The following is a 21152-nucleotide window of genomic DNA, read 5'->3' on the forward strand; positions in this document are numbered from 1 at the left end:
TTCTACCTATAATGAGTATAACATATTCAGTCTTTCTGAACAGAAGGATGGAATGATTCTCTAGGGAAAAAAACCTAATATGAATGCAGGCAGCTGTTAGTTCCCAGTATGAGGACATGCATATCATGCCTGCCTCTGTTGCAGATCATGGCACCCACCAGTGATGGCAATTTATATAATCCCAGGCTACAATTAGGCCAGGTTCACTGGGAGGGTCTCATAATTCTGAACTTTCAGACCCCTCAATAAATCTTTTTAGGACTTGGACAAATTCCTGGTTGACACCTCCCCTGTTTCTCCTGTGTTCTCTGGAAAGCCAGCCAAAGGCAGCTGTTTCCGCTGCTATGGTGGCTTTGTCCTTTGACAAAAGGGGTCAAGCAGAAACTCCTACTGGCTGGCTGCACAGACCCACAAGTATTTCTGCCTCCTTTATGACTATGGAGGGAACGGAAAATTCCCCTGCTTTCCCTCACAGCTTCTCCCTTTGGCGAGTGTGTAGAGACAGCAGTGCAATGACCTGGGGAGAGGACGATGCGAGGTCCAGCAGAAATGAAAGCTGATGGGCTAATGACAGCAGATCATCCAACACATGTTTAGTGGGAAAGGAAATTTATAGAAAAGATTTTGTGAAGCAGGAAGAAATCATTTGGGAAGGGAATAAAAGGCTCAAAATCAGAAACAAAAATGGAGAAGGAAAGATTTCCTTCCTCACATCTCTCATGGTTCCCATGGAGAAGAAAACATTTAGATGGTCCATACCACCAAACTGTAAATACATTGGAAATCAAACACTTGCTGATATGTAGTTCTCACAGTCATAGGACCTTTTTCTACATCAAGAATGTAAAAACATTGCCTCAAAAGCTAAAATTGTGTATCAATCTCTTTTCAGTTTGTGTTTCTAGAAAATTTTTTCCAGAAAGCTGGGTAAGTGTGAAACTCTACTATTAATGTGTACATTAATGAATAGAGTTTCTAGTACTACTACTCTAGTACTACTACTACTACTCTACTCTTCCTGAGTCTCTAGTACTCAGGAATGCTGATACAAAGTACATGACCATAATAAAACAAAGCTTACATGAATAACAATTGGTCATTCAATTCGTCTTATAGTTGCTGCTATTAACATCACTTCTGTTTTTCTACTTGAATTATTTGTTATTCCCTAGACTGACTGCTTTGAAAATAAAAATTGAGTCTTGGTGAATTTAATATTAATACCTTATTATTAACCAGCTAAGATCTTCTTTATTTTTCTGGAATGCAAATACGTATTAATAATGCCAGTATACCTTTAGGAAATTACTATCATCACAATAAAACACTCCACTAAACATAACAGTGTGTTCACAGGGTAGTACCTGGGGATAAAGTGTGTAGATGTTTGATTATATTAAAATTTTATATAAAGTGTTTAGAGGCCATAATTTGTTGTATAAATGTTCTTGAATATTAATAAAGTGTTGAAGGCTGCAAAACTGACAAACAACTCACATGATATCCAAATGCAGAACTGAAATCCATGAGCAATTCCTTTTCATAATTCTCTTCGATTTTCCAGGAGTAGACCTGTGAAACTATTCGCTAAAGAGCAATATCTCAAACTGAGGGGAACACAGGCTTTGCATACAAAAATACTGGGGGTTTACAAATACTCTGATATGAAAATAACAATATATTGTGTATTTATAGAGCTGACAATGCATATATTGGTCATACGATTAAAAAATCTGATTTCAGTGTTTGTGACTGGCAGAAATATAGTGTAAACCAGAATTGTTTTGAAGCCTGACGTCTATCATATGGCTCTGTGTGTGTCTGACCAGAAGCACTGTTCTAGAAATCCCATCACTACATAAAGCCCCATCCAGTGATCTGAAGTATTCTGAGAATATGTGACATGCAAGATAAAGAAAGCAAGTCAGTGACTAATAAAGGTATTTTGTCTGAGTTCATATAAGTTATATTCTATAATGCTAAGTTAACATTCCTGTTTGGCAGCAGCAGAAGGACAAAGCAGTAAATTTGCTAGGTTTCTGTTAGGCTTTCCTTATTGTTCTTTCACTGGGACAGGAAAAGAAAACTAGTAAGTTATCGTCTCAAATTGCGCAAGCAATTACATTCTTTGAAAACCATTATCTGCATGAAATCTTTCATGGCAGGAAATTACAAACAGAAAGAAATTCCTTCACAATGAGAGAAAAGTCCAGACTACTTTCAATACTTGTTTTAAAGTACAAAATATGTCACAAAAATTGATTCAGTAATCACTGTGATTCCAGATACCTGTCTTGACAGTGGACTGATTCCTTTATAAAGAACCTAAAGGTATTAGGTAAGGAAAAAGAGAATTGTCAGAAATACTAACAAATAAATTTTCTATCAGACAATCTGTAATTTCTCACAAGTGATCACTGAAGAGAAATACAGAGAAAACAGAACAGGTGATCATACATGCATTTCTAGTTCATACTTTAAAACAGTGTTGTGAAACACTGAGAAAAAATGCCTGACCATTCATATCAGCATTTATGACAGGTTTGGAAACATTTGCCTAACAATAATACTGGAGCAGAAACTTTGGTTCACACTGACGTAGAAAACAAATCAAGCAACCAATGGATATTAAATTGTGACTCAATGCAAATTATGTTAAGTGGCAAAATACAATTTAGAAAACATAATGGCCTAGATTCTAAAACTTTCTTTTTTCCAGTGGACTTTTTAAAGCCATATGCTTAAAATGATTCATCTGTAGGTTGATGATTCATGTTGAGAGACTGATTTTTGTGAAAAAGAAAGAAATACAGTAACTGACATCTTACTATCTTGATAAGACAGAGAATAGAAGCACCTGACAAGAACAATACATGGAAGAAATCACTGACTGCTTACATGCTGAACAAGATCATTTACAGCCTGTTTACACTTACTGGCAGGATGATCTCTTTTACTTTTCCTTGCAATATTCACTTTTGGTCGTACCATCTCTGGAAGCTGCTGAAATCCATCAGCTCCTCACTTCGTAAAAAGATTGTATGTTAGATGTATACAGTGTACTTAGCTCAGTGAATTTATTGAAGGGCAAAAACCAAAACTATCAAAGTAATAGTTCATAAGTGCCTCTGGATGAGCCCTCCCCAAAATATGTACCTTTTAGCTCTATTCAAAACGAGTAGAGAAGACTGAAGGGAAGGGAGAGGTGAGGAGTTCAGGCTGCTGCAGATAGTCAGAGGCTGTCTGACCTCACTGAGCTCCAGTGGGATATCCCAAAGAACTCCACGTTTCTGAAGCAAAGAAACTTTGTGATCTTCAGAGCTGGATCACAGCCTCATCTGCCATGCTGCAAAGGCAGTTACTCACATGATACTTTTAAAATAATAACAGCAAACAATAGGAATGCCATACCTATAAAATATCTCATATATCAGCTTCATAACATAACATTGCGGACTTTTTTCAAAGTTGAAATAGTCCTTGCTGTATCAAAGAAACGTATATGTTTTAGCTCTTTTCTTTAAGCTAATTCTCTAAAGATGATAAAATTAGGAAGTCATCTCAGTTTGCATTTTTCCTTCTCGTTTTGCTTTTACATAGCAACAACCTCACCTCCCTTCCTGGCTGTAATAATCTCACTCTGCCCTTTCTGACCCTGTCTGTCAGTACCTGCTATTACCTTTTCTAATAGCACTGCAGATTGCTAGTAGTCATAAATTGCACTTTTTACACTTAATCATGACTTCTTTGATTCATTTCTGTCAATGGCATAATTTAGATCATCTTTTTTACAACCACAGGGGTTGTCTCAGTGTCCAAAGCAACAGATATTTTGTCAGGCTTATTTCTTACCCAATTATCAAGCTAGGATAAAAATTATAAAATGGTGATTTTCTGTGCCACCTTTTCTTTTTTATATTGACTTTCAGCAACCTTCATGCCTGTCGCACTGTATAGCAATTTTTCTTCATCATTTATTTTGTTAAAATTCAAAGTTGCAGGGAAGGCAACTAAGCTAATTCTGAAGGAATGCATTCCTTCCATCTGCTTGGTCAAATTCTGCCAGCAAGAAATGTCTCCTTCACACCTGTATTAACAATAGTTTAGACATATGTGTTCTGCCCTCATGTATCAGCAGAAGCTTACCTTTCCATGGATGTAATTAACTTGGTCTGGTCTGTGGCCAAGAACATATCAGGTATGTCAATCTCTATGTGGCTGAGTTGGCTAATACTTGTCCCTTCATGACGCTGCCTGGAGTTGGGAGTGTATACTCAGAAAACACTCTATTTTCATGTTATGCTTTTGGGCTTTCTTGGAGACAGCAGCTTCTGAATTGAAACCAAGGCATTGCAGATGACTGCATTGGAATGCTAGGAGTGGACAAAAGTACTGAACGTATAAGTTGTCAGTTATATTTGTTGTTTTGCCTCATACAAGCTTCCAGAACATCACTGAATTAGGAGTTTGTACTCATTTTATGTTTGTAACTTTGTTTTGCAAAAACACAAAATTACCCTGCTATTTGGGAGATAAGGCAGTAAATAAAGTCCTGAACTTCTCATCATGAAGAGGTATGATACACAAATATTCATGCTATCAGATATGCTTTGTTATGACTGATCGAAAATGCTGGGAAAAGTGTAGCTAATGGGTGAAAATGATAGCTATATTGAGATGGCCCTTGTCTTCTATAACTTGTGTCCACAGTCTATGCCTCTACTGTTCTCTTTGCTTTCTCCCGAGGACAACACCAGTGCAGACATGGCAATGTGAAGTATCAAGACAGTAATTAATTTATTCCTTCCTTCCTTCCTTCCTTCCTTCCTTCCTTCATTCATTCATTCATTTTCATCTTTCCATTTATCTGTCCATCCGTCTACCTATCCAATGCAGTGTGTGCGGCTCCAGGCGGCTGGCACAGCCCAGGGAACTGAATAGGGAAGAGGAGTCAGTGGGTATGGGACGGGAACTGGCACCATTACCAAGGAAAAAACCTCCTGGAACAAATACTCTCAGTACACAGGCTTAAACAAAACATCACATTAGTAGTAAGGGAACAAATGTATGTGATTGTGATGAGTGTTGGTACTTAGTTAGTATGGGAAAACTTGAAAAAATTAACTTCAAAAAAACCCCAAAGAGTTTGAATAATTAAAGCCTTGTAATTGATTCAAGGGCTCAAAAATAGAGGAGATGTTTCTGATAAAGGAAAGAGATTATCAGAAGGACATAGCTCACTTCTCTGGCTCTGCTGTCTTCTCAAGGGCTGCAGAGAAATGCAGGAGGTTTTTTTAATCGTAGTAACTTTGTACTGACACAGCTGGGACACACAGATATAAAGGCACTTTTAATCCCATCTTTTCTGTTAATAACCAAGACTACAGTTGTTATTTAATTTGCATATTTAGGAAATGATTGTGTCCTTCTACAACTACAAATATTTCATTTATATACAAGAAGGCCTTTATTTTAACATCCAGAGTAAAAATCTGGTGGAATAGTAATTCCACAGACTGTGGAATATTAACAGGGTTAAGCACAACTAAGAAAGCTTGTTTATTTCTTTAGGCTGTTGAATTAGAAGGACACATATCACATAATACATATCATTTGAAGAAAAAAGGGAAAACTGGACAAAGAGCTATACATTTGATACATATTTTACATTTATACATTTTTTTTACATTTTTATTTCAGAAAGGTTTCCTCAGTCAAAGGAAAACATGGAGATAAAATAAAAGTGTAAGTGCAGCAGTGCTCATTTATTTAAACAGGTACCTCATTTTGTAACTATACTTCAGGTTATAATTAGAGGTTTTAATACAATATCTATCATTCAGAGAATTATGTATTAAATATTATGATCACATGTTATATAGCAAATATCGCTCATGTTCTCTGCTTGCAAAAATTAAAGAATAGAAAACTAGAGCTATGAGATAGATAGATAGATAGATAGAGACAGATAAATACATATATGATATTTGAGATCTATCAAACAACAGATGCTCTCTAAAAAAGGCATACAACTTCGCTAAGATGTCATTGCTTTGTAGATCATGTATTTGGGGAAAAAAAAAAAGAAAAAAGGGGAAACTATGTAATTTGATGGCTCATGCATGGACTTATGCCAATAAATATAAAGCTGGGCCAATTTGCAATCTGTTGTTTCTGGGGCAAGAAGGACCCACTTGATCACGCACCTATAAGGGCTTCACTAATTCCTAACCCATGGGGAGTAAAGGAATGCTCTAGAGGCTCTGCATGGTCAGAGAGGCAGGATGAGGTTGTGCAGGCATCAACTCAGCTGAGGATGAACAATTTTGCCCCACATCTCTAGCAAGTAGACCACCTTATGCCAAATCCATTGCTTAGGTTCAAGCTGGAGTTGAGAAGTTTTGTATGGCAGCTGTGGCAGCTTAAGCCTTGCAAAAACCCGTGCGTCCTCTAGACCACTAGAGTTGAGAATATAGGTGGTAACCCAGAGGTATGAACTGGACTCTGGAATTTACCCAGGTTTGGACTATGTGTTGAATTTGTGGACAAAAGTGCACCCTGCCAAATCAACGCCATAGTAGGTGTTTCTGTAATTCCTTTGGCTGTAGGCAGAGCTGGTGTTGTTAAATGTAGTATCTACTGAAGTTTTATGCTGAATGTTCTTCCCTGTTTTCTTAACTTCCTACGATCATTTCTTTGGATTGCTAGCCCTCTCATGGCATGAATCACGAAAGCACTTAAGCACCAGCTCTGACTGAATTCACTGAGATTTATTTGTTTGTTTATTTATTTAATGTCAGTCCCATCAGAACAGTTAAGTCCAACAGCAAGCTCTGAGCAGAAGCCCAGCAACTCCATCAGGAGTCAACGCCCCTGTAGTGTGAAGCACAGAAGCTTATATTTCCACTTTCTGCCACACTGAGCCCAGAAAGAAATTCATTCTGCAGCGCTTTTATAACAAAGAACTATGCCTGTCTTTTACTGGAACCAGAACCTCTACCATGGTCACAGAACTAAATGTGTATTTTCAAATGTACTTAGTTCAAAGAGTATGTTCATGAATGAAAAAACTTCTGTATGTTTGGTACCGCGTTCCAATACAGATTGTAAGCAAATAGGCAAATTAAAGTGAATTGGAGCTTTCAGTGACTTCTCCTGTGCAGCTATGCCTGGTGAATTTAACTGAATCAATGAATAAACCTCTTCTTTTAAATGAATGTTGGAAAAGAGAAAAGTTTTACAACAGTGCCAATGACCAACTGAAGTTCTCCTCTATTCAGAAGCAGTCCCTGATGAACTCTGAAGCTATAAATGGATCTCTATGTGTTTCAAAAAGGACTCTTTAAAACAATAAGGAATTCACACAATTCTATGAGGTCTAACTATGAATACACAGAAAGTTATATGGCATAGGTTTTCATTTATTTTGTTGCTCTTTTACATTTTCCAACATTTAATAGTGCTTGGAGAACTTTGTACATCCATTATGTGTGGCGGTGTATAGACCCTCTTAGTCAGATTGTTACAAAGGGAATTTAGTATAGTAATGAATAATGAAAACATTAACCACATGACAGAGGCACACTGTGTTTTGGAGTTGTAGGTGTTGTGGCAGATCTTCAGTTATGACACCCAGATAATTGTTGATGACAAACTCTGTATTCTGAAGCTGCCGCACTCCCACAAATGGACCTTTGTTTGGCTTTATGGATGTAAGCAAGACCTCCTGCTGCGCTGCTGCCAGCACACTGCCATCACCAAGCCCACATTTCCAGCAAACACTAACCCACCCTCACACAGAGTAAGAAGTCAGAAGATCTCACACTGAGTGCATAGAGAGCAGCTGTACGCAAAAGTCTGAAGAGAAAACTTGCTGGAGCCCCACAGTCCATTACCTGAAAAAGACAAAACCATGCTCCAGAAGCAATTCCACAGCAAGTAAATGCCATGTGCTCCATAGGCATTAGTTCATTGTCTGACTGTGCTCAGGAGACAGAGTCTGTCTCTTCAAACTCTCACTTCCAGATGGCATTGTCTTATCCAGAGTGGCATCAGAAATGACCAACAAAAGCATGAGGCTAAAGAAGAACCTCTTGCTAGAAAACACCATGCTGGATGTCTCTCAAGTGAGTATTTGCAAGTGGTTTGATTTTCAGAAGGTGTTAGTGTATGTCAGTTTCTCTAGCGGGGGACTGACTGCAGGGTATTCTGCTCTTTGAAAAACAGGAGACACACATATATATATATGTGTATATCTCTCTCTCTATACACAGACATACATACATGGGAGTCTAATTTTGCACTTCCAGGTGCAAATATTTTGACTCGTGCCTTTTGTATTCACACATCCCATGACATGTATCTACATAACACATGTACACTAAATAAACATATGGTGCTGCTAATAGCCCAGAGGTGCTATTTCCCATATAATAGACACTATTTGCCACCTGAATAGAATGCCTGACCTAAACCCAATGCTTGCTTTGTATCTGTGCTGCAGCGAATCTATCTCACAAAGCTGAGGATGGGCACCACGCCATCCTAACAGATGGGTCTGACAGCCAGGAGACCATATATGTGCATCCAGTGTGGGTGAAACCGATGAGAGCCTTTGCCAGGGAGATTCAAACAGCTTTCTGTTTTGGCTGTACCTACTGCAACGAGAAAGATGTAGGCTTACATTACATGAGGTCTATGCAAGTGCAGAGATTAGAGAGGGAGCATCACGTGTGTAAAGAAAAATCCATTTAAATAGCTACAAATCAAATACATCCAGTGAAAAAAAGTGAAGCAGCATTATGGCACTCCACACCCCTCTCGCTCCCCCTGGGAAGACCAAGCAAAACCCGTCATGACAAGTTAATTCGCCTGAACATGCCGGCAAGGGTGCAGAAACCTGTTGCACAGCTTTCTTCCTATCCCAGAGGCACATAATATTTGGTAAAGCAAAGGCCTAACTTTCAAACACTGTGCAGACACCGCTCTTCTATATGGTATAAAAATCTGCTGAATAAAGGAACATGTCCTTTCGGCACAAAGAACGTGAATTTAGCTTGTGTCTTTTAAAACATAATTTAAAATGGACTGTGACCAATCAGGTCATTGCATGAGTAGAAGTTAAAATACTGCTTTCAAAAATTATCCCGTTATAGAATTTTCATCCTCAGATCAGGTCTGTGTGTTAGTACAGACCTGAAGAGAAACACTATACAAGCTGTATTTATCCAGTGCTCTGAAAGGCTGAAGCACAATCACTATCCTTTTCTTCATTGTCGTGCATTTCATTCATACCCGCGACCAGAAAAAACTACATGAAGTCTGACATCTAAAAACAAGTGGTACTTCTACTATTGTCTTAAACTACTTTTCAATTAAAATTTAGAGAGTGATAAAAGATTTGGCACAGTATATGGAGTGACCACTGGAACAAGTTTATGGAAAAAATGTATCTCAATATAACTTACATATTTTCTAAAATACTTAGCTGTTTAGCAAACCAAGTGAACAGTACAAAGCAAAAATTCCACACAAAAAAAAAGAGTGAAAGCATAGCCATATGAATGTGAATAAGATACATGAGGGAAGTGATAAAAGTTCTTCCTATACACAAGCTTAAGTGCCAGGTAGTGCAAGGGAGCTGGGAAACATGAAAAAAATTGGTATAAAGTGTTGTTGGCAGTTTTAAAATTATCCATAAGGTCTTCTTGTAAATTAAAAAGTCAGATTCCTGTCCTTACAGACATTGAAGGCAATTTTCTTATCAGGTTTCCTAGGATGGGTGTTTTTCTCCACCCCTGTGATCACCCAAAATGGATGATCTTTCAAAGGAGCATCTTTTCATCATGAGTGGATCAGCAATGAAAATATTCTGGTCCCCTCCTCCTCCCATGACAAGGGCTGATGCTTTTAGAACTGATATACTAATTCTTAATTATACTTAGAAATAATAATAATTTTAAAAAATAGTAAAAGAAAGTTTAAATTCTAAACCAGCTGCAGCCACCTTGTTGAAAATGGCAATTTATTACACTGGCAGCATGGGAAACCAAGGAGCAGTAAGTCAGCTTCCTTCCTGCTCCAGACTTTTCAGTAGCTTTTATTGTGTTTTGTTTATTGAATTAATCCCCGAGAACAGTGAAAAGAGGGGTGTTTTTGCAATGTGCTCAGTATTACAGAACTCAGCCACAATGCAAATATGTCATAGCAACAAATTTGGACTTGTGCTTAGCCTGAAGGTGTAAGAAGAGAGCAAAGGTGATGTAAAGAAACTTTATGCCTTCTTATTTGGTATATTGATGTAGCCACAAACACGAGCTACCCACTGCCTCAAGGGTTGTTCTCACATCTGTGGACAGCTGAAATGTTTACACATCTTTTGCACTGTTGCTTCCTGCATTGTGAGGTATGGAGCTGCTTTGGGAGTACTGCAGACCCACTTATTCCTCGTAGAGGAAATTTCATCAGGAAGAGAGTTGATCCTTATGTATGCCCTCTGCAGCTTCATCAGGGCAATGCAGTGTGTGTGCATGTATCACCTATTTTTAAGTACACCTTTTAAACTATAATGTACTTCATAACTTTTTGACACCTGAAAAACATAGTCATTTTAGTTCTCAAAGTTTCTGAAAACTTCTAAGTTCAGGAACATACTGTATTATTATCCAGATGATATCAATACATTAATATCCTGCCTTCTCCCATCTCAGATATTTTTTATTTGGTCTTCAGAGCCATTTTATTATACACTCAATTCATCAAAAAAAAGTGATCCTCTCCATGTACCCTCAAAATTCTTAGAGTTCTTTTAAAAGAAGTAAAAACAAAATCTAAAAAGGGTTGCTTTTTAAAGTATATTAAGTGTAGTGCCTTATTTGTAGTTAGAGAACCTACTGTCTAATACAGGCATTGTAGATATGTAAAAATTATTTGAAGCATCAATATTTAGCCACATATTATCACTCAAATTATAAATTAATGGTTACATTGGGAGAAGCAAATGAGAAGATATTTCCAATCAAAATCAATCACATAGGCTAAATGATTGTGCCATTTAGGGATTCATGTAAATTGCTTTTCTTGTGGACTTGTTCTACAGATTACAAAGCAGAAATGTTAAGAATAAGCCAGTGTAATTCTTTGATGTTTGATTTAAGCCTTCATATCTAATTCCTAAAATACTTCTTATTATTCAGTAAATTCTGCTTTAAAGAACTGCTGTTTATAATGAACTTAAAAAAAAAAAAGCCAACATATTTTTTTAAATTTCACAGTGAGTTCAGTACATTATTGCCATGAAGAAGAATGTCAGTAGTAAAGGGCATTCTGAGACTTTCACAGGCCTCAAGATAATATGATTTAAAAGATAGGCAAGTCGGCAGGCTGTGAAATAAAGTTACAAAATTTGCTTGGTAGAATGACGGTTCTTTGCAATCTAGAGAGCAGTCTGTAACATTGTCTTTGCCACTCTCTCCACACCCATGCCCCTAAAATGCAAGCTTGTAGTTCCTTGATGCTGTTCTCCAGAATTTTTGTTTTAATGTCTGTTTATATATGTAGACAAATAGGCTCTTTCTTGTGGTATTTTTAGAAGGTTGCATATTGAAGAAGTAATGCTTGCTTTGCTAGTTCAATCGCACTGGAAGCCTCCAAAATGTAACCAGAATTAGACCTTGGTCATGGGTGCACTAGCACCTTCCTTCTCTCCAGTCACAGGTATATGCTTGGGGGACCTCTGCAAACCAGGTTAGAACAGCTCCTGAGATTGCTTTTTCTTTTGGGCAATAAATTAGACTTCTTCTCCTGAAAAGATTCTAATAGATAAAAAAAAATATTTTTTTTCTTTTAAGGAAATCTTTCTTTTGTTTGCAAATCTAGATTTTTTTTTTTTTTTTAAATCTTTCTCACTATGCCTCCTGGAACCTAAGTTGAACAAAATACTAGAGGATAAGAGAAAAAAGTGTCAGCAACTGGGAATTGAGCAATGTCATACTGTATTATAACTGTATAAATTCATGAAAGTAAGAATAGTAAGTATGTGCATTTCATGTTTAACTGAGTTTCAAACAACATAATCTATTTTCTGGAAAAAACTTGGCCATCCTTTGTATTCCAGGGATCTATGAAAACACATCTTTACTCTTCTGCTCTGCCCAGCAGTAAAGTAAATCAGGGGTTTTTTGGTTTGGTTTGTTTTTTTTTTCCCTTAGAAGACATTCAGCTGTATAAAAGAAAGAGAGGAAGAAAGCTGGAGTAAGAATAAGAGTGGATGTTATAATTTAGAAAAGAATTTGTAAAAACACAAACATTTATTTTCACTTTTTTTGAAAATATCCTCTGTGTTCATATTAATAAAAAGCAAACCCAACAAATAAACTTGCTCATAATTTTTATCTTGCTACTCATTTTATCATCTCTGGTTCCCATTTTCCTGACAAGAAATTGCAATTAAGAATGGTAGTCATTTCTGATGGAGTGGAATAATTTGTAATAGGAGCAAAATTTTAAATACCATACTGAAAGTATCAAAACTCATAAGGTACCAGATGTTCATCAGTAGGCTCCCTGCATAGTAAAGCAGGATCTCACTATAAAATTAGGAAGTATGTAAATAATCCCAAAATAGTGAAAAATTTAATAAAGATACCTCATCAACAGACTGATAAGAGTGGGAGTAATGTTATGCAAATTAAAATCACAGTTCTTCTACATCAAAGGAACTATCAAAGCCAAATCAGACGGGAAGGAATCATTACCATCTGCAATTCAGATTATCACTTTTGGTCCCATCATTAAATTTAAGAAACATTGGAGCATCCTACTATTGATTCTTAACATTATTACCTATTTTGGCTGTCATGCTAGAAGTTATTGAGAGCTTCTTAAGACTGGGGTCTAGCTTTTACAATGTCAAGACTATCCCTTTCTGGGACTGTAAAGGAGAATGGATGCAGGTGGTGCATCCTTCTTCCTCCCTTTCACTATCCTGGTAAGAACAGATAATGCTTATAGTTTCGTTTAAGCTCATGTCTAAGCATGGCAGCATCTACCCAGCCATGAACTCCAGCTGTCCAGGAATACTATGACATAGCAGAGCCCTCCTGCAAACCCTGAACTTATAGAAAACAAGAGATTAGTCCACATCATGACCGTGCCCTGCCTAACAGGCAGGAGAGTAAAACAGGAGGTAAAGTATCCTATGCCTCTTAAAGCACCTGAAAAAGATAGGTTGCAGAAAGATGAGAACCTAGTGAGGAAATTAATAGTTGATCAAGTCCATGCAATTAAGCTGCTTGTAGGGTTTGACACTAGCTTTCGAGTTTTACCTCCTTGCATTTTATTTCTGGATGTGCACTGCTGTGCGTCACAGGGACTGTAAAAAGTAGACAGGTATTAGTTCTGGAAAAGTCTTTAATGCCAGCTGGCTAGGTAGCTGTGTTGTGAAAGCAGTTCTTTGCTATAAGAGTAAGGACTTGCTTGCCAGAGTGTTTCCATTTCAAAATGAGACCCTCTGAGCTCTTCCCTGTTGCCATTAATTTAGTGACATTGCACCCACGTGAAACTAATGTAAGAAAGCCTTTATTCTGTATTCCTAAGCAAATAGCGACTCTCTTGTGGTCATGGGGCAAGGTCTCAATAGTGTCAATAAAAAAAGTAGCTAAAAGTGCAAGATCCATCTCTGAGATCTTTTACTAACTGTTAGAAATTGCCTCTGCCTGGAACTTTTATGTGCCTGTTTGATCTATACATTATCAGATGTCATCTACCTCTAGTATGATTCAGATATCAGTAATTAAAAGCTCAGCAAGGCGTATATTCTGACTGCTGCTAACTCAGCAAAGTTTAAATATTAATAGTAATCAGTGAACAACATAGACTCTTTATATGGTGCTCTTGTGACCTAAAGAAGAGGAGGCAAAAGGAAGAAATCTTTACATATATATTGGTACTTCAAGACAGATTATTTTTGGACCTCTTTAGACATCTTTTTTCAGCCTGCTCAGGAATAGGGCAGCTTACCAGAGAAAGACAAAGAAGTCCATGAAACTGCTATGATGGCTCCCAACCCATTGTATCCTCAGTGCCTCAAGAGTGGACAATTTGCAGAGCCTTCCTCAGCCTCTCTTCTCTATGGATGACAAGTCCTTGAAGAGTAGTGGCTCTCAGATTCTTGCAAGAAGATTACAAACCATCAAGACATATTATGGAGAAAAAGAAAAGTAAAATAATAAAAAAGATCTGAACAGGCTATGCATGGATTCCCAGGCAAGCAGACAAGAAAATGGGACAAAAAGTAGGGTGTTAAATTGACATATAAAGTTTAAGCTATTTTAATTTGATTGTAAGTGAAGACAGTGTAATACCTTCATAAGCTTGCCTGCGGATTTGAAAAACGACAAACCAAAAAATGATCCCTCACTTTACAAAAGTTGAATACTCATGAGCTGGAGGACATGGATACCCAACCCACACAGATGGATTTTTGGTTGTGTAGTTTACAACCATCTTAGAAGGTTTCTTCCTTCGAAGGATTTAAGCAGAGGGTCTGATAGCACATGTACAACTGATGGAAAACAGCTCCTCTCCAAATAGTTCGTGGTTAAGAAAGAAAAATACATAGCACAGTTCACTGTGAAACTGATCTAGAAATGCATTAAAATTAGAAATGGACTTCGAAAGCACCTAAATGAACACTATCTGGATTTACCTATGGCCAAAGCTTGATGTTTCAAAGCTTCATTTTAATCTCCTGTAAGTCTCTCATTAATTCTCATAAGTAATCTAAATACTTAGACAACTCTTTTTTTTTTTGGTGACATCCACAAATGTCTACTGAAATATTCATTTATTTAAAATTAATGAAAACACACACAGTCATATATTGACTCACAGGTGTGACTAGTTTTCTAAAGCTAGCTGATCCGAACAACTGTATAACAGAGAAAGGTTCTTTTTATGTTGAAGTATTTGCTATTTCTATAGGAACAGTTATATATATCACTGTACTTTTTATAGTGATATTGTTAAATCCATGCACAGCTATTAAAATGTCATTAATCTTTCCATGGCTGTGATTATTCTAGATTAAAAGAAGTCCTTCCAGTGTAGTTAAAACTCCTTCCAAAGCAGCATAGTATAAAATGAAGAAAATACTCTACAAAAAGAATCATGCTGATATAAAAATTACTGTAGAAATTGACATATTAGCACATGCAGTATTATTTTCCAAGCAAAAAAAATCTTAGATAAATTCCTTCAAAGAAGAGAAGAAGGAAGTCACAGAGTAAAGGGTAATTAGAAAAGAAAACATGAGGAAGAGAAGAGAACAAGTAAGAGGAGTCACTCTTCAACTTCTATTGCACTCATACTTGATTTGAATGAGGAGAGTTACTATACTAAGACCACTGTTATGTACTCAATTTATTTGTGATTTGAAAGAGAGAGACTAGTAAATTGCAAATATTCATAAGTTACTTAGATTAATGCGTGTGCAGGGAGGTTTAAACTTTTTAATGATGCCTTTCATTCCGTAAAATTAAAGGTCTGGAAGGTACCTTAAGAGATTATCCAGTTTAGAACACCCTAACATGGCAGGGAGAACTAAATCTGTTCCCCTGCTTACGCTTATTTGTTCAATCTTTTCCCAAACTTTATACGATGATATATTTATATAAGAACAGATTTATGTCCATACTTCTAATTAAAGTAGTTCTTTTTATTAATTTTATTTGTTTCTAAGGTTTCTTACTTTGTTGGTGTTATCATATCAGAACTAAAAAAAAAATTCACCAAAATCCAAATTTACAAAAATGTAAAACTTTTTCTTTCACCAGGCTTAATGTAATAAATCCCCGTTTTTGTGCAACTATAAGATAAGAACATTATAAAGTGGCAATAAATGTATTTCTGTTACTTGAACTTTTTAGATTGATTGGCCACAAATACAGTTTAGACTAAAGTAAGATTATGACACCAATTTATATAATACTAATACTAGAACTTATAATACTATTGCATAGCAAATCCTCACCTTGAGATGAAATATGAAATATGTTCAGCTTGTAGTACACTGTCTGATACAAAAAAATAAAGGAGCAACAGGGTTGAGAAATAATGAACAAAATTTTTTAGAAGTATGATATTGTACACATGGAAATGCATGTAAAAAAATTAAGACCATTTAATATAGAGGAATTGACAACTGCAAATGTGGTCCAAGTTTAATGTGATAAATGGCATGGGGAGAATAAGAAGGACTCATACCTCTACAATTTTCTCTAATGCAAGAGGGGAAAGAAATAACCTATTTAATTAAAAAGCAGCATGTTCAAAATCAATCAAAAGAAACACATTAAGGAACTCGTAATATTTTGAAGTCATGATTTTCTATGTATGTAAGAGAAAGTTAGTTCCGATGAGAAGAAAGTCTTTTTAAGCAAACTAATGTTGCTAGCAAAAAACTACTTCAGCTGGTTTGAAGAATGTGTGTGTCTAAAAGCTTGTCTGGCTTTTCCAGTTGTACCAGCTCTTCTGATCAAAGATACCACCTTTTCCTACTTAGTTTTCCAGTTAACTTTTATCACCTACATATACAATAGTCACAATGCACATATATGTTAAAGGATTGCAATATTTGTGGTTTAGGATTTATGATATTAATATGAGGCCAATACAGGTAAAACTGTTATTTTGTTTCTCTGTAGTGTTTGGCCTCTATTGCTCCCTGAAACCAGACAGGACTACATTTCAGATCAGCATTTGCATTTTAAGGCACATGGCTTGTGTTTAATGAATAGAAAAGAAACCTTCCATTGTAATCATACTGCTTACAATTTCACATGAAAGTCACCAGTCACTGAAAAAACAGAGAATTCCGTCATTTTTAACTGCTCATTTTATGGAAAACTTGAGTATCAGTTAGTTGCACATGTAACCCAGCACAGCAAACTACCCTTTCTCCCCATCTCTTTTCCCATCCACTTATTCAATTCACTCAGTAACTGTTATGAAAACCCTGCCAACAGCCTTCTGAGGCAGTTTTGAGTCTTTGCTGCTGGTCCACAGCTTCAGCTGCCTCCACAGTCCTCCACTGGCAACACTTTTGGGGGCAGTTCTGTTTTGTCTGTTCGTGGTGCTCTGACTGGCCTTGTTCCCAAAACCTTAGTATTAATAAAAGCAAAATTTCCTTCTCTGGGATGTTTGCAATATTCATTTTTATCACAAAATAGTTTATTACCTGGTTTAATATAATCTAAAAAGCTTGTGATATGTGAATATATTAATAGTCTTGGGTGCATTAAAATATTAATATTATTAGATACACAAAAATATTACTACTTAGGATATAACTATTTTTTGAACATCATTTAGAAAAAAAAATACTGCTGCTGAGTCAATGAGAAACAATAATGTTTCCAAATGTATTACAATGAACAAATATGCCTCACGAATGAAGGATGAAGGAGTTACTTCATTTCATTATGTACGAAAAAAGAGAAAACTAGATTTTAGTCCTGCCAAAGAAATCACAGTTGGAGAGAACTGATGTCTTAAAGTTAGTACCGTAAAATTGGCATAAAAGGAGTAAAGGCTTGATTGCTCTTACTTTACTAAAAAACTAAGGAATATATTTTTGAAAAACTCCTTGCATACAAATCCTCATTAGCAGATATAGAAAATTATTTTGAATCCTTCAGTGTTGGTTTTGATACCTTATTTGGGGAAAGCCCCTAAAAAGCCCAGCAGATATTTTGAAGCGTCAGTATAAGTATTTACATCTCTAAATGTTATATATAGCAGTTTTTAAACAGAATAGTTGTGTTAAATAGTAGTTATATTTATCAAATACAGCACAAGATATCACAGTGAACAATACAACCCATAGTGAAGCACAGAAATTGAGAGCTTGTGAGCAATTATAATACCTGTAGTAGACGTTAGTATAGAGTGAAATGATTTGAAATACACTTTCTTTCACCTCAAAAGGATAAAGCCACATGATTACTTCCTTGCATGCTATGAAATATGACAAAAAATTAAGCCAGTGACTTATAAATAAAGTAATTAATGAATAAGGTAACTAAAGTACACAATACCACAATTCTATCATAAAAGTTCATTTGTGCTCTAGTTAGTCATCAAGTGACACTTGCTGCTGAAAATAACATTACAGTAGATCTTCTCTTGAAGGTCTTGAAATGCTAGATTCTTACAGCCTAACATTATCTTCATTCATAAGAAAGAAAATATTTTTATGGTATAATAGATTTGTCAGACCTGTGCAATATCTTTTGATATTTACCCTACTAAGAAAGGCAATCAATTAACTCAAAAATTATTATTTGTATGTGAACTAAAACTTTAATAAAACTAGTTCTACCCCCAAGATGGTTGACTGGATTTGCTCCTCTCTTGTAACTTAAAAATAGTTTTTATATCACATTGTTGTTAGGCCTAGCATTTAACTATTACAGAAGCTTAGAAGTTAGTGACTGCAAACAACAGCAAAAATAGACAATAACTCAAAGTAATGAAATTTCAACAACTGACACAAATGGAATTCTAGAAAAGTGACTAAATGTACTTCAGTAAGCTCACAAAGAATGGCTTTTTTCCAGCAAAATGTAGGGGCATGTTGTGATAGCAGTGGTATTGATTCATGGCTCAGCCCAGCAATCAGTCTATGAAGAACATCCCAAATGAGCAGATAGAACTTGAAACAACATGTAGCTGAAATAAACCCAAGCAAGGAGAAGATGCTTTTAGAATGAAATGGTTGTTTGTCATGTAATTTCAATGGTGTGATGAAGATACTAAAATTTCATATTTGGCTAGAGGACACAATTTGGTCCTAATCTTCACTGCATGATGCAAAGACAAGTCATCACTTGAGCTGTGCTACATGCTATAGTTCCTATGGAAGGCACTTTTGTAAAATCCTTGCAGTAACGACAAACCAAAACCTTCTTAAATTCTCTGCAAATTTCCAAACGTATTAGGCAAGTGTCTAAGTCTAGGAGAACATCTGGGCCAATAGAATTGGTGGGTGTCATGCAGGAAATACTTCTGTTAGGTGAAAGCAGTAAATAGGAAAGAAATTTAGGCACATCATTTGAATAGCAAAATTTCAAGTCATTGTTTCCTGAGACCTAATGTGAAACCTTTCACTAAGAAGTATTGATAATGAAATTTTAGGACTTATGTAAAAACTTTACACATTTGCTTAGTAGATGATCTGAAATGTGTATCTATGCCATCCCACACGCTCCTGATCTGGCTGCTCTATTGCTAGAGATTCAATGTCAAAATTCCCACCTCTGATTGACATGAATGAGACCATTGGTGAAACTTCAAGTCTATACACTAATAATAGTGACAACTGTAATGACTGGATATACCTGTAAAGGATTATTTTGGGTTATTAATCTGCACAGAAGGGGCAGAATCATTTTAGCAAAATGCAAAAATAGCTGGTGTCCTACAATTATGCTAAGATCCAGAAATTTGTAGGCATTTCCTGGGAGTTCTGCCAACTGAATATCCCACATTATATGCTCCTCCTCTGTGAGGATTGAGACGTAGGGATATAGCATAAGCCATGCTGAGCATGTGATCTGTAAACTTTCTTCGTGTACAAACTAAACAGCCCTTTATTCCAGAATGCAAGTGTGCACAGATGATGTCTTCAGTCTTACATACGGGTATTGACAAAGGGGCTACAAACTAGAAAGACTTGGAAGCAGAAGTCCTTCTGTGTTTCTGTCTTTAGAAACAGCAGCTGAGACCCTGGAGGGAATGTGGAACATCAAGTGACTCCTCAGGTCCTGAATGGCCTCCCAGTTGCTGAACATCCTTAGGAAGCAGCTGGCTCCAGCTGGGGTTAACGTGCCAATAACAGTATGTGCTGGAGACCTTTCAGGGTCAATACCAAAAACTTACCACTGTTGTGCCCAAGGCTTCCACTCCAAGTAGTCTATTTAATTAAAAATAGGAAGCTGGGACTACCCATGAAATTAGCTGCTAAGAAAAGAGAACAAAGCAAGCACATGAGGAGCAAAATGCTGGCAATATTTGCCTTTTGCTCATTTTGCTTACTGCAGTATAATGGTGAAAAAGGGATGTACCGAGTAGGATGAAGGGAAACAAAAGAGGACTTGTCTTATAATTGAAAAATTGGAGAAAACAGAAAAAAATAAACCCAGTTTGTTTACTGCCCTCTATCCACAGAGCAATGCTGCAGCTGCTGCTCTTTTGCTGCTGAAAGCCAACTGGCTTCCCAGGCATGGCAAGGAATTTGACTTCCTGATTATGAGCAAAGGAAGCACTATGAAACTGTGTTCCATGTTGGTCAGTTCTTTCTCATTGCAGCAGCTCCTGGAAGAAGGCAAGGCTAGCAATTCATGGCTGTGCACTCTCACAAAATTAATTTTAAGACTAAGCAATGTCAGAAATAACATCTGCTGCTACTGTCCAGACAATAGCATAATCAACCAGGATGGACAATGTGGAACAACTGGTACTAAGGAATGATAAATGCTCACCTAGAAGCAGACCTCCCTAAGCAGTACCATTCACTGATCTGAATAAATCATGTATTATGTATAGAGACCACAGGCAATAGTGAAATATCTGCAGAAAGTGAAGGAATGCTAAAAAGACCAAACTAGAGATGAAGCCTTGATAAAACCAAGGGAAAGGAGAAATCATTATAAATGTATATACCCAGAAATAAATAAACATGTTTGTAAAATGTGGCTTTGATACCAGAGGTCACCTCTTGCAGCAGCAGGTGGTGATGGGGTCTCAAGAAGTCTCCTTGGGAACTTGAAAATCTTTTTTCTGAGCAAACCTATTCTTTCCAAGTGAAAAAAAAAATCTGGGGAGTCTGTTAGGGCACTCATGCAATCTAGATCCACCACAGTAGAACAGCCTTTACTATTACCCTGATTGAAAATCCTGTATCTTTTGGAAGTATCTCTTTATTGAGCTCTCAAATGAACCTGGAAAACTCAAAGTCCAATTGTAAATATTACCTAGCTGAAAAACCTATACTCCTGTTTCAAAGCAAAAAGTCAGCAAGAACTGAATGCATTCTTGGGGAATCATCAACCTAGGAAGACTTAAGTCATATAAAAACAACAAACTTATGAATT

General features: G+C 36.6%; 1 long non-coding RNA gene across 1 annotated transcript; it reads left to right on the forward strand.

The window, feature by feature from the left end:
* The first annotated feature begins 4509 nt into the window (after positions 1–4509).
* Positions 4510–8269, forward strand: LOC113964946. Its single transcript, XR_003533354.1, has 3 exons — positions 4510–4574; positions 5701–5745; positions 6709–8269. It is a non-coding gene; the product is annotated as an uncharacterized LOC113964946 (long non-coding RNA).
* Positions 8270–21152: the final 12883 nt, after the last annotated feature.

This window comes from Neopelma chrysocephalum, unplaced genomic scaffold (genome assembly GCF_003984885.1).
Source record: "Neopelma chrysocephalum unplaced genomic scaffold, ASM398488v2 Primary Assembly neopelma1_22b, whole genome shotgun sequence".
Lineage (NCBI taxonomy): Eukaryota > Metazoa > Chordata > Aves > Passeriformes > Pipridae > Neopelma > Neopelma chrysocephalum.